The following is a 15,012-nucleotide window of genomic DNA, read 5'->3' as shown; positions in this document are numbered from 1 at the left end:
ATTTCCCAATTTATAACATTTTTGACATGCGTTTTTCTGGATTCATTTTGTTATTCTGTCTCTCGCTGTTCAAATAAACCTACCATTAAAATTAGACTGATCATTTCTTTGTCAGTGGGCAAAAGTACAAAATGAGCAGGGGATCAAATACTTTTTTCCCTCACTGTATGTTTGTGAAAGTGATGAGTATTGACGTTTCTCAATGTTAAAACAGAGCATCGGAATTGTAGTTTACACAGAGCCAAATGTGGACGAATGTAATGGCTGAAAACCCTACATACGGAGAAGGGATTTTGAGAGCTACTGCACTGAAGTCCGTTAAAGGGCACATAGCAGCTATTTCTCAATGCTTGAAATGCATATAATAGTAACTTTGAGCACCCCAAGAAAACATTCACAAATTACAAACTCATAAATCCATTTTTATAATACTGTAATATTGTTCTAAAAGTTGGGTTTGAGGTTCTCCAAATCAAATACTAAAACGTATAGTCCAACTTGGTGCGCACCAGTTTACCATGGACTGTAGGCTACAGTAGGCTCACTATTTAGGATCTTGCTTTAGGGCCTTTCCGGCCGTCTTCGTGGTTATATGCAGGAAGCATAAATTGTACAATTGTAAGCTAATAAATACTTTTCCAAGATAGAACTCATGTATATTTATGAAATAAGGCCAGAGGGGGTGTGTTATATAGTCAATATACCACGGCTAAGGGCTGTTAAGCAAGATGCAATGCCTGAGTCGCCTAATTGCTATTATAAACTGGTTACCAACATATGTATAACAGTAAAAAATATATATATATTTTGTCATACCTGTGGTGTATGTCTGATATACCACGGCTTTCAGCCAATCAGCATTCAGGGCTCGGACAACCCCGACCACCCAATGTATATTTACTACAGTAAAATTATATACTGCTCCAATTACATAAATATCTGATAGGGCCATTATCCTCTACGTGGACTTTAAACGAACAGCAGAATGGACGACGCCATTTTAACAGCTCGTAAGATTATAAATTTTTACACAAAACCAATAACATGTCAAACGAACACAGAAATCTCAAATGGTTTATTTTATTAATTTACTTTGACGAAATTATGTACATCCACTCAGACAAATCGCAAATCTCTAGCTATGTGACTTGTAAAATAGTTTTTTTCACGTTCTTTCACTCACTCCGTTTGACACAAAATTAACACATCAAACCTTTACCAAACGGGAGAATACCTTGACGTATATGTTAACTAGCATGTTATGACATGTTCTTTCGACATTAGAAAGTTTAAACGTGCTATTACATACCTCTAGTAATAAATAGAAACGGACACAAAGGTTATCTTCTTGACTGCACAGTTCTGGCGCTTTCTTTATTGTGAAGAATGGTGCCGCCTGCCCGGAACTTCCTGTTCCCCCACTACTAACGGTCCGTGCATTCCGAGATCAGATTACAACATTTCATTAAATTACAAAAAAAAAGTGTAAACTGTAGCAATTTATTTCCCTTTATAGTTTATTAGGCTAAGCATGACCTACATCCAAATAATTTCTCTAGGGTTGGAACCGGTTGAGGGAACAGAACTGAAAAATAACGTTAAAAAGAACCGGAAACTAAAGTGTTCTATACTTTTCAGGAACAGCAGTTATTTTAAAAGCATGTAATCCAGGTAATAACCTTATTTTACTTTCCGGGTATTTTTCTCCAGTCCTACAAAATCGCAACAAAGCTCACTCTAGAAACGTATTCCAGTTTCTGCCTGCCAGCTGGAATGGAAATCTTTGCCAGTGGGTGTGCGTGTGGAAACGACCTGCTCCTCCCCTCTGAAGCATAGGTTACCGAGGAAATATTAAACCCTGATGCGCATACCAGTTGATTCACAAGACACCAACTAAGTAACTTACATACACGGTATCTTCATTAGGCCTAATGGCATTTTATGATATGAAGTTTGTTGTAGTGACTCAGTAAGGCTAATTGTAAAAGTAACCCTCTAAAGTGCCATGTTTGTACAGTTTATTATGTGGAGGAAACATTTAGGCAGCCAGGACCATACACCAGGACCGCTCCGTAGGCCGCACTGTAGGCCTAGCTCTTACTGAAGTCCAGTGCCATGGACATCTTTGAAGTTTGGCCTCTAGTAATTTAGGACGGCAACTTTATGAAGGCCTCCTCACCCTGGTCTTATAGTACAAGGCTCTACAGACATATAAAATAAAGACAGGCTAATTTTATTGTTCATATTATTTGCGTTGATGATGTATTGAAGTCAAGTGGTTCAACATTAAAATATAGTTGGATGGACCACACAGGACTGCTTGGAAAACGCGACGGTCGGTGGAACACTTGCGCCACCAAGTGGACAATTGCTTCAGTTCTCTTGTGGCATCAACGCTACCAGAGATATGTGATATAAGATCAAATGTTATGTCAATATTATTATCTCTAAATTGATTCTGCCACCCGTATTTCATATATTATTATTCAGATTTAGCTGTTAATCTGGATTTAATTTATAAACGCTTTCTGTCATTTCCGATTGGAGGTCAGATGACCACGTGACTTCCGAACCTACCAATGTGTTACTTTGTAACAGTCAAAAGTGGTTATTCCCAACGTTGATCAACTCCCAATCTATGCCAAGATTTTTTTAAAGCATTATCTTTGATATTTGGTGGACAGTTTACAGAGCTACGTTTTGTGTAACCGTCATCGAATTTGACGTGTCCGAGAATGGCCCCTATCTCCCGAAAGCATTGCGGTTTCGCTTCTTGGCTAAAATGAAGTGTAGTATCTGGAGTACAAGTTTTTATTGACCACAGATAGTCGATGCGAGAGGCTCTGGTGCCATCACCACAATTTTTGTTTTAGATTCCGTCTCTCACAGTTGAAGTGTACCTATGATATAAATTACAGACCTCTACATGCTTTGTAAGTAGGAAAACCTGCAAAATCGGCAGTGTATCAAATACTTGTTCTCCCCACTGTACATGTCAACTGCATATATTTGAGTCTTGTGAAATAGCAGGCCTATCAAATAATGACTTCAGACAAATACATCAGATAACGTTACCGGTATGTGAGGCAGTTCATGTTACCAGTACATGACTTTAGCACATTTAATAGTTTATACTGTATAGTCTTCCACTGTATATATTTCCAATCATAACAATTGTCTTCTTTTTGTTAAACTACTTTATTACTTAGCTATTTGTGTATATTTTTGATCATGTGTATTGCACTGTTGAGGAGAGCTTGCAAGTAAGCATTTCACTGTACCATTTACACCCTGTATCCTGTGGAGGTGACGAATAAACTTTAATTAGAAGATTAATGCACCATTGATATCAGCTATCATAGTCAAGATAACGGTGACTGCCTTGACCAGCACTCTCTAGCCATCATTGACATTGAGATGAACTTGCTCAAATACAATATTCATCACAATCCTAACTAATTAAAACTAAGCAACTGCGTTAACTCTGCATGATTTATTTTCACAATGAGAGGGGGTGCACCGTTCCTGGAGGTACTGCAATACCAGGTCGATGCGTGGAGTGGACGGAGCAAGCCCCTATTCCATCTCCCTATTCCAAAAATCAATTTAATATATGGTCCCCAGATAGGGGACGTATCAGATATTAAACTGATAAGAACAGATTTTTTTTTTTTTTTTTTTTTTGAAAAATAATTTTTATTTTCATTTCACATTCAAATACAAGTACAAATTCAGTGCATAACGTTGTACATAACATGGATTTACAAAAACAGTACCATAACCGTATAAAAATAGCAAAACTCCTAACAAAAGTGCTGTTCTGAGGAACCTGACCAGCTAAAAGGCCTACATTCAAGAGATGCATGTAAACAATTGCCTCTAACAATCTCCCAAAGCTGATCTTTCAAAGGAATAAAAACTATTATAGAAATAAAATCATACACATATACCAAAGGGAACTCTGAATAAACCTCAGTGTATATCGAATATTTACAAAGCCTACATTTCAATTTACATGACAGAATACAGTTATACATAGGCCTATATATAGGCTATAAAAAACGTTTACAAAGAAGGGTATATCCCTTTCCATCTATGTTTAACAGATGTGATGCCCCACTTATCTATTTCGAATTGTATTTTTTTCCAAATTTCTTGTTTTATAAATTTAACCAATCCCGTCGGTGACCACTTGAGGGTGTCATTGACCGCACCACATCTGGCCTCCCAAAGTTTGGTCTTGATAAGGGACACCAGAGTCACTAATTCTAATAATTGCACCTTTTCCACATGTTTTAGTTCAAATTTGGCTACCCCTTCATAATCAATGTTTTTTAAAATATTAAAATCCATTTTAATTTTCTTCCAAACTATTTGGGCAAAAGAGCATTCCCATAAAACATGGGGAATTTTTTCAATTGCGAAACAGTTGTCCCTGGGACAAAATTTATTCAGGGTCAAATTATGATCATATAATGTTGAACGGACCGGAAGACGTCTATGTAAAACAAGCCAATTAAAATCTTTCAGTCTGTTGTCTAAACCTTTTAATTGTGCCCGTAGCCAGGTGGAAGGTGATATAGGTAATCGGTCTCTAGGACAACAATTTTCTATCAATTTCACATATAGCAGTCTGTGGTTGATTACATTTTCTTTTACTTTGCAGACAGGGTTTTTCCTTGCCCATTCAACTATTTTCTTAAAATGTAATGGGATAATTTCAGCTTTTGGCTTACTATTATCCCACTCCACCATAAACCTTAACGGTATGGACAACCAGAATTTGATTAATATATTACATTTGTGTACAGAAGACGACAAAAGACAACAAACGTTTGAGTAGAACAACGCATCTAGTTTGAGAGGAATATGAGGGAAATCCCTTCCACCAGCCTCTATAGGCTGGTACATCCGATCTCTCCGGATGTACTCATATCCCCCCCAAAAGAAATTAAACAGTACACGTATGAACATTTTCCTTAGAGACACCGGCATGGGAAACACATATGCAAGGTGGAGTAATGAAGGCAGAATGTGTGCCTTCAGCACTAACACCTTGCCACTAAAAGATAGTCGCCTCACTTTCCACAGTCCCAATCTTTTATTAGGCGAAAGTAGTTTTTCTTTCCAATTAACCATGTCATCTTTAATTTCATTTCCGAAAGATATCCCGAGTACTACCATTGGTCCTGTGCACACAGTCAAACCACATAACTGATCAGATCTCCATTTCCACTGTCCCATATATTTTATTTCTGTTTTATTCTTGTTAATCCTAGACCCGGAGGCAACAGAGAACTCATCAATGACTTTGATAACCTCTTTCAAGCTCAGGTCGTCTTGTAAATATAAAATGGTGTCGTCCGCGTATTGTGAAATTTTTAGAATATCCCCTCCAGGTAATATAATGCCTTTGATGTTGTAATTTGTCCTAATTGCACATGCGAAAGGTTCAATATATAAAACATACAATAGCGCAGAGAGAGGGTCCCCCTGTCTGACACCTCGTAATTGCTTGATTACATTTCCAATATTCCCATTAATATTTACTCTGCTTCCCACATTACTATAAAGAATTTTTACCCATTTCATGAAATTATTTCCAAAACCACATTTTTTCAGAACTCTAAACAAAAACTCATGGTTTACCATGTCAAAGGCTTTTTCCTGGTCCAAATTTACAGTAATAGCTGGCAGGTGCCTTTCCTCTAAATATGCTTGAACGTCTCTGTGCAATTGCAAGTTCCAGGTTAACTTTCTCCCTACCACACCACATGTTTGGTCTAAACCAACAACATATGCCATGGCAGAAGACAGACGATTAGTTATGGCTTTACTTAATACTTTATAGTCTACACATAACATTGTTAAAGGTCTCCAATTTGCTAGTGTCTTGGGGTCTCCCTTTTTGTAAAGTAGCGAGATTACCCCCTCGCACATTGAACCTCCCATATGCTCCAAACCAAAAATAACTCTAAATACTTCCAAAAGATGACATCCAATTAAATCCCAATAAACTACGTAAAACTCTTTAGAGAGCCCATCCACTCCTGGTACTTTGTTATCTTTCATGCTCTTCAGTGCCATATATATTTCATCTAAATTCAATTCCCCTTCTAATTGGTCTCTAATATCTAAAGGTATCTGCACATCCACACATTTTTAAAAAAGTAGTCCCCTTCTCATAATTAATTGTTTGCTTTTGGAATAGCTGAGAAAAGTGCTGGGTAGCGACACCAAGCATGCCATCTCCATCCTCAACCGTCTCCCCGTCTTGATTCAATAAAGCCGAAATGGTCCTCCTCTTTCCCCGTGACTTAATTTGTTTGAAAAAATATGCAGAGCACTTCTCATCATTATCCCATTTATCTTGTTGACTTTTAAACATGAAATCTCGAGCTTTCTTTTCAAAAAAGGCCTGCTGCTTTTTCTGCAGGTTACACAATGTGTCTTTATCTAAACCACCACCATTCAAATTACCTTGGATGTGCAGATCTTCTAGTTCGTTCTGCAACTTATAAAAATCTTTGTATTTATTACGTGCTTTAGTTTTGCAATAATTCTGAATAAAAATCTTGATTCTTAATTTTGTGCTCTCCCACCAGTCTATGACAGTAGAATAAAATGATTTCATGATTACACAGCCCTGGAAAAAATACCTAAATCTAGTCTCAAATGTTTTGTCATGTAAAATACCATTATTAATTTTCCAATATCCTTTTCCAAATTCAATTGTTTTTAATTCTACTGTCACAGACAGGCAACTGTGGTCCGAATAAAAAACCGGAGTGACGCGTGCAGAGGACACACCGAGTCCACGCGGAACAAACACATAATCTATGCGGCTCCTCGCGCCCCTGCTGTTTCCCCAGGTGAAACCGGGATCATTTGCATGCGCCACTCTATAAGTATCAACCAAATTATATTTCTCTATTAGGTTTTTTACAAGTTGCCCTCCCAGATTACCTCGGTCATATGACACATTAAAATCTCCCCCCATAATAACCTGTCTGTTTGTCATAAAAATAGCGTCTAGGTTGTTCAGCATTTCCCTCCTTTCCTTGGGTGTCGATGGTGCATATACATTAATTAGCCGAAGACATTTGCCCCTCCAATCAATATCTACTATTAAAACCCTCCCGTGTACTGCCGAAAAACGTCCCACTATTTTTAAATCCCTATTTCCACATAGAACACCAACCCCTGTAGAATGCACCCCGCCGACACTCCACCTTGACTCTCCCTGAACCCATTCCCTCGTAAATCTCTCCACATCATTTTGATCTTTTAAATGTACTTCTTGTAAAAAACACACAGAGAAGCAAATGGACGACAAAATGGGAAAAAACAGTCGCCCTTTTAACGGGGTTCCTAAGCCCTCTAGCGTTTATGCTAGCTATGCTAAAAAGGGACGACATGGGGAAAGGAGGGAAACAGACAACTATCTAAATATGACATGAATTTCCAGACTCACTTTAAGTACAGTTCCTCGTTAGGAGGCCTGTCTGGGAAACGGTGGTCCCCAGGGGGAGGACTGTCCACAAAGATAGGGGTCGGGAAAACCCTTTCCTCCTCAGTCAGTGTGGGTGCTGGAACACCGCTGGGTGCGAGACCGCTGCTGTCGGTAGAGCTCGCGCCTGACAGGGAAAGCAGAGTCTCCTCTGCGCTGCCCGGGTTTCCCGCGCTTTTCTCCTCAGACTCCCCGCTTGCAAAACAACTGAAACGATTCCCCCCCAGGGCGGACTCCTCCGTCGCCTCCATGCGGATGAGTGGGGAAACAGGGCTCATCTGCTTCCTCTTGACAGAGCACTTCCTCCCCTCTCCCACAGTGGTCCAGCTCTCCGGAGCAGAGGGCGCGGTGGGCTCTCCCGTAGCCTCCTCCATTTGCTTGCTCCAGCTCCTGTCCCCCGCTCCGCTCTCCTCATGAGGTGATGATGGCGCCTCACTCCCGCTCTCCTCAGACTCTCGCAGTTCTCTCTCCATCACTAGCTCCTTCACGACCTCCTCAATAGCGCGTAGCTCTATAACTTTTCCCTCATCTGCTCTTTTCCCGCTCACCGTTCTGGCGTAAGAGGGGGCTGCCTTTGGGCAGTGACGGAACAGGTGCTCCTCTGAGCTGCACAGACTGCAGCGCTTAGGCACGGTGCAATCCCTCATTACATGGCCGAGGGTCCCACAGTTTCTGCACCTTGTCTGGGTGCAGGCATCAGCGAGGTGCCCGTACGTGCTGCACTTCCTGCAAAAACGAGGCTGCCCAGCATACACGAGGTAACCCCTGTCTGCACCGATAGAAAAAGACGCGGGAGGATGGAGGTAGCCATCATGGCCGCTCTCGTCTTCCTTTAGCAGCACGCGAAACTGCCTCTTCCCTGTCCAGATGCCTAGGGCGTCCTTAATGTCTCTCACTCCTGGCAAGATGGTCACATACCGGCTGAGGTAGCACACTAGCGTTTCTTCCGTGACCCAGGGGTTGAACATGTGCACCGTTAGCACCCTCAGATTGTGCCTGCACAGGGACTCAACTTGAAAGCTACTGAGGGCGGGTGCTGTCGAGTTCGCTCGGAAGAGCCCTCTCACCTCCTCCAGCCTGGTGATGGTGTAGAACGACACATCATAAAACTTCTCCGGTGTGTTTTGTTGCAGACAGTGCACATCGTCTGCTGTCAAGCGTAGAGGTCCAAAAATAATGTCCTTTCCAAAATTAACTCTTTCCATCAACTTTTCTTTTCCAGTCCATTGAAAACGCAGCGTGTTCTTCAGTCCGGCGGCTGCCGACTGTGACGTGGACGATGACGACATCATCCCACCTTCAGGATCTCCTTGGTTACTGCAACTTGATCTTGATCTGAGCCAAAAGGCAGAGAAGCGATACCGCAATGCTTTCGGGAGGAAGGGGCCGTTCTCCGACACGTCATATTCGATGACGGTTACACAAAAATCTTGTCATAGATTGGGAGTTGATCAACGTTGGGAATAACCACTTTTGACTGTTACAAAGTAACAAATTGGTAGGATCGGAAGTCACGTGGTCATCTGACCTCCAATCGGAAATGACAGAAAGTTTTTATAAATTAAATCCAGATTAACAGCTAAATCGGAATAATAATATATGAAATACGGGTGGGGGAATCAATTTAGAGATAATAATATTGACATAACATTTGGTCTTATAAGTCTCCCGAGTGGCGCAGTGGTCTAAGGCACTGCATCGCTGTGCCGCTAGAGATCCTGGTTCGAATCCAGGCTCTGCTGTAGCCGGCCGCAACCGGGAGATCAATAGGGCGGCGCACAATTGGCCCAGCGTCGTCCAGGGTAGGGGAGGGAATGGCCGGCAGGGAGGTAGCTCAGTTGGTAGAGCATGGCGTTTGCAACACCAGGGTTGTGGGTTTGATTCCCACGGGGGGCCAGTATGAAAATAAAAAAAGAATAATGTATGCACTAACTGTAAGTCGCTCTGGATAAGAGCGTCTGGTAAATGACGTAAATGTAAATGTTATATCACATATCTCTGGTAGCGTTGACGCCACAAGGGAACTGAAGCAATTGTCCACTTGGTGGCGCAAGTGTTCCACTGACCGTCGCATTTTCCAAGCAGTCCTGTGTGGTCCATCCAACTACATTTGAATATTGAACCACTTGACTTCAATACATCATCAACGCAAATTATATGAACAATAAAAATAGCCTGTCTTTATTTTACATGTCTGTAGAGCCTTGTACGATAAGACCAGGGTGAAGAGGCCTTCATAAAGTTGCCGTCCTAAATGACTAGAGGCCAAACTTCAAAGATGTCCATGGCACTGGACTGCAGTAAGAGCTAGGCCTACAGTGCGGCCTACGGAGCGGTCCTGGTGTATGGTCCTGGCTGCCTAAATGTTTCCTCCACATAATAAACTGTACAAACATGGCACTTTAGAGGGTTACTTTTACAATTAGCCTTACTGAGTCACTACAACAAACTTCCTATCATGGACATGAAATGCCATTAGGCCTAATGAAGATACCGTATATGTAAGTTACTTAGTTGGTGTCTTGTGAATCAACTGGTATGCGCATCAGGGTTTAATATTTCGATATTATACAAATGTTCCATCCCGAGAATAAATCACTCTTCTCCCGGGTAACCCGGTATTTTCCGCCAAAACCGGAAGTGTAATTCAAAAGCATTATAACGCTTATAAATGTCTGGATTTGATTAGAGCTTTGATCAGCGTGAAAATACAAACCTGATGCTACCTGAGCCTGATCAGACATATATTAAATACATTTTATAATACATTTTACAAATCCAAATCCCAGATGAAGAATAAGACACTATTTCAAAGCATAGTACATGTAATGTTAGCCAAGTACAATGTAATTGTCACGATCGTCAGGGAGAGACCAATGCGCAGCGTGATGAATGAACATATTTATTTGACGAATGATCACACGATCAAAACAACAGACGATAACGTGATGTCTACGGTTTTACACAAACCAACTACGAACAAAAACACAAAGTGAAAAACAGACAGTTAAATATGGCTCCCAATCAGAGACAACCAGCCAACAGCTGACACTCGTTGCCTCTGATTGGGAGTCACTCAGGCAAACATAGAAAACAACAAACCAGAACCCCCAACATAGAAATAAACCACATAGAATGAACACACCCTGGCTCAACATATAGAGTCCCAGAGACAGGGTGTGACAGTAATTACTAGTTGTTACACTGGATTTAGCTAGTTAAAATGAAGTGTATCTTTAGGAGTACTTGTAATTAATGTGTACAGTACATTACCCATCCTGACAACCTGGCCCTCAATTTAAAGCTTGTGGAAGTGACATCCAAGTGGGAGAATAAATACACTAGCACACCACAGAGTATCTGTATAAGAAAATCATTCAGAGCACACTGTGCTGCCAATCACAGTGTAAGGTGCGACATTTTGCGGGTGTGGAGAGCTCGTTAGAGGATAGAGAAAGCTTGCATTGAAGAGCTGGGCATCGTGTTATGACCTGCATTATCTGAATTAGGCCCACAGAATTATACCTACGGAGGAGCAGCTTCTATGGAGGAACTTTGAATGTCTGAACTTCAGAGTTGGTTTAACGTTGGACCAGAGCAGATGTTAGCTAGCTAGCTAACAACCTTGTTTGTGCAGTGCAGTGTAGCACTAGAATTAAAAACAGGTCGTACCTTTATGTCGTTAATAAATCCAATGTGAAACGTGGTGACTATAGTATCCTTAACTAGCATTGAATAAGTTCATCCATTCTTCTCAAATTAAACATATCTCCCTAATTTCTGAATCATGCTTGTAACGTTGTCAGTAGGATACAGTAACCTATGCTTCAGAGGAGAGGAGCAGGTAGTTTCCACACGCACACCCACTGGCAAAGGTTTCCATTCCAGCTGGCAGGCAGAAACTGGAATACGTTTCTAGAGTGAGCTTTGTTGCGATTTTGTGGGACTGGAGAAAAATACCCGGAAAGTAAAATAAGGTTATTACCTGGATTACATGCTTTTAAAATAACTGCTGTTCCTGAAAAGTATAGAACACCTTAGTTTCCGGTTCTTTTTAACGTTATTTTTCAGTTCTGTTCCCTGAACCGGTTCCAACCCTAGATAAATTATTGGTATGTAGGTCATGCTTAGGCTAATAAACTATAAAGGGAAATAAATTGCTACAGTTTACACTTTTTTAGTAATTTAATTAAATGTTGGACCATTAGTAATGGGGGAACAGGAAGTTCCGGGCAGGCGGCACCATTCTTCACAATAAAGAAAGCGTCTGAACTGTGCACTGAAGAAGATAACATTTGTGTCCGTTTCTATTTATTACTAGAGGTATGTCATAGCACGTTTAAACTTTCTAATGTCGAAAGAACATGTCATACCATGCTAGGTAACACATCCGTTAAGGTATTATCACGTTTGGTAAAGGTTTGATGTGTTATTTTTGTGTCAAACCAAGTGAAGAATGTGATAAAAACTATTTTACAAGTCACATAGCTAGAGACTTTGGGTTTGTCTGAGTGAATGTACATAATTTTCTCATGGTAATTTCATAAATAATCAATTTATTTGAGATTTCTGTGTTCGTTTAGCATATTATTGGTTTTGTGTAAAATTCCCATGCTGGTAAAATGGCGGCTACTCTCCGTCAGCGTCAACAGACTTCAGTGAGGACAGTGCGGGTGCATCAAATAGAGACAATTTCATGGTTGCACTACTGTTTTGAAGCTGAATGTAATGATTATCAGTTTAATACATGTGTACTAATATTCAGACACATTCTGTTGTTTCTGTCTTTATCAATAAATGTTGCTATGGTGTGAACAGGAAATACAATTGGTTTTTGATTGAAGTAATACAGTGAAGACAAGGTTTAAGGAAATTAGCACATAGTGCTGTCTAAAACAAACTGTAACCTTGTACTAAATGGATTTTGAGTCATTTATGCATTTATCTACTATAGCTTAGGTATTAGCTCAAAAGTATTGTGGAGCTCCTGCACTTTAATATAAACAGTACCGGCACCCAAAATGAGTATTAGCACCTATTTCAGTCCAATTCAAGCACTGAATTAGATAATTGAACAAGAAAAAAGTGAAAATATTTTTAGAGTATAAAGAAAGTGCCAGAACTGTCAAGACAATAACTTTTTGTATCTGTTTCTCTTTATTACTACTGGCCGATTCAGGTATGTCTGAGGCCGGTAACATCAACAGTGAGGACAAAACCCAGCCTGCCTCTCTCCTTCCACACTGAGTCCAAACCTACAGTCACTGGGTCCTGATTGTGACAGTGGAGCCCAGTTTACTGCAGGATCCAGAGATGGCATCAGTGAAGCTGGAAGACTGCAGTCAAACACTGGAGCTGAATGTCAACATTAAAGATGAAGAAGAGGAGGAGAAGATAGGGAAATCTGTTTCTCAGGGTAAGAGCAGGTTCTATCTAATTAAGTTTGTTGGACATAATTTGGAAAGGCACACACCTGTCTATATACAGTGCATTCGGAAAGTATTCAGACCCCTTGACTTTTTCGACATTTTGTTACGTTACAGCCTTGTTGTAGAATTGATTAAATAGTTTTTTTCCCTCATCAATCTACTCACAATACCCCTTAATGACAAAGCAAAACCACTATATGCCTTAAATGCTTATGGATTGAGAACCAGTTGAAGGGTTAAAACAGAGCAGAGACATTTCTTTAGTGCAAACTCTATGCTTTTGATAACTCCCTGCAGCTGGTCTGGGTATGTCAATGACGTGATGGAGATACAACTCCTCGTGATGGCTGTGTGGAGATTGGAGTAACAATGGAACTAGTGTTATCATTTGTTTGTGCTTATGACCTGACACATAGCCACATGCACATAATCTCAAGGGTCCTGATTTCTCAAAGTGGGGCTTCTGTCTCTTATTAGTGGCATGACTCAAAAGATGATATACATACGTACGTTAAAGAACAATCACACTCTGTATTGACTATATTCACTATCCAGGCATCTGGAGGACAAAGTATCAATCATGTTCATTCTGTTTTACCTTTATCATTTCATAACACATTATAAAACATATCAATTAATCCTTAAACATAACCCATTCTCAACCACATACATCTACGCATTTATCATTTACCATCCTCCCTGGCCCTTGAGATTATGTGCATGTGGCCATGTGTCAGGTCATAAGGTCATAAGCACAAACAAATGATAACACTAGTTCCACTAGTTACTCCAATCTCCACACAGCCATCACGAGGAGTTGTATCTCCATCACGTGTCATTGACATTCCCAGACCAGCTGCAGGGAGTTTATGAAAAACACATAAATGTCTCTGCTCTGTATTAACCCTTCAACTGGTTCTCAATCCATAAACATTTTAAGGCATATAGGTGTTTAATTCTACAACATATGTACTTGAAAATCGTCTATAGTATTCAGACCCCTTGACTTTTTCGAAATGTTTTTATTATTATTATTATTTTTTCACCTTTATTTAACCAGGTAAACCAGTTGAGAACAATTTTGTTACGTTACAGCCTTATTGTAAAATGTATTAAATAGTTTTTTTTCCCTCATCAATCTACACACAATACCCCATGATGACAAAGCAAAAAACAACAACAACTGAACAATCACATTTACATAAGTATTCAGACCCTTTACTCAGTACTTTGTTTAAGCACCGTTGGCAGTGATTGCAGCCAAAGTCTTAATGTGTATGACGCTACAAGCTTGGCACACCTGTATTTGGGGAGTTTCTCCCATTCCTCTCTGCAGATCCTCTCAAGCTCTGTCAGGTTGGATGGGGCGCGTCACTGCACAGCTATTTTCAGGTCTCCAGAGATGTTCGATTTAAGTCCCGGCTCTGGCTGGGCCACTCAAGGACATTCAGAGACTTGTCCCGAAGCCACTCCTGCGTTGTCTTGGCTGTGTGCTTAGGGTCGTTGTCCTGTTGGAAGGTGAACCTTCGCCCCGGTCTTGAGGTCCTAAACGCACTGGAGCAGGTTTTCATCAAGGATCTCTCTGTACTTTGCTCCAATCATCTTTCCCTCTATCCTGACTAGGCTCCCAGTCCCTGCCGCTGAACAACATCCCCGCAGCATGATGCTTCCACCACCATGCTTCACCATAAGGATGGTGCCAGGTTTCCTCCAGACGTGATGCTTGGCATTCAGGCCAAGAAGTTCAATCTTGGTTTCATCAGACCAGAGAATCTTGTTTCTCATGGTCCGAGTCCTTTAGGTGCCTTTTGGCAAACTCCAAGAGGGCTGTCATGTGCCTTTTGCTGAGGAGTGGCTTCCGTCTGGCCACTCTACCATAAAGGCCTGATTGGTGGAGTGCTGAAGAGATGGTTGTCCTTCTGGAAGGTTCTCACATTTCCATAGAGGAACTCTGGAGCTCTGTCAGAGTGACCATCATGTTCTTGGTCACCTATATAGACAGTTGTGTGACTTTCCAAATCATCTCCAATCAATTGAATTTACCACAGTTGGACTCCAATTAAGTTTTAGAAA

General features: G+C 40.7%; 1 non-coding gene across 1 annotated transcript; it reads right to left on the bottom strand.

The window, feature by feature from the left end:
• Positions 1-3,509: 3,509 nt before the first annotated feature.
• Positions 3,510-3,694, bottom strand: LOC123484620. The gene has a single exon (XR_006658600.1). It is a non-coding gene; the product is annotated as a U2 spliceosomal RNA (small nuclear RNA).
• Between the last annotated feature and the right edge of the window lie 11,318 nt (positions 3,695-15,012).

Source organism: Coregonus clupeaformis, unplaced genomic scaffold (genome assembly GCF_020615455.1).
Source record: "Coregonus clupeaformis isolate EN_2021a unplaced genomic scaffold, ASM2061545v1 scaf0375, whole genome shotgun sequence".
Classification (NCBI taxonomy): domain Eukaryota; kingdom Metazoa; phylum Chordata; class Actinopteri; order Salmoniformes; family Salmonidae; genus Coregonus; species Coregonus clupeaformis.
The sequence above is the reverse complement of the archived record's forward strand: the minus strand, read 5'-3'. Positions and strand labels throughout refer to the sequence as shown.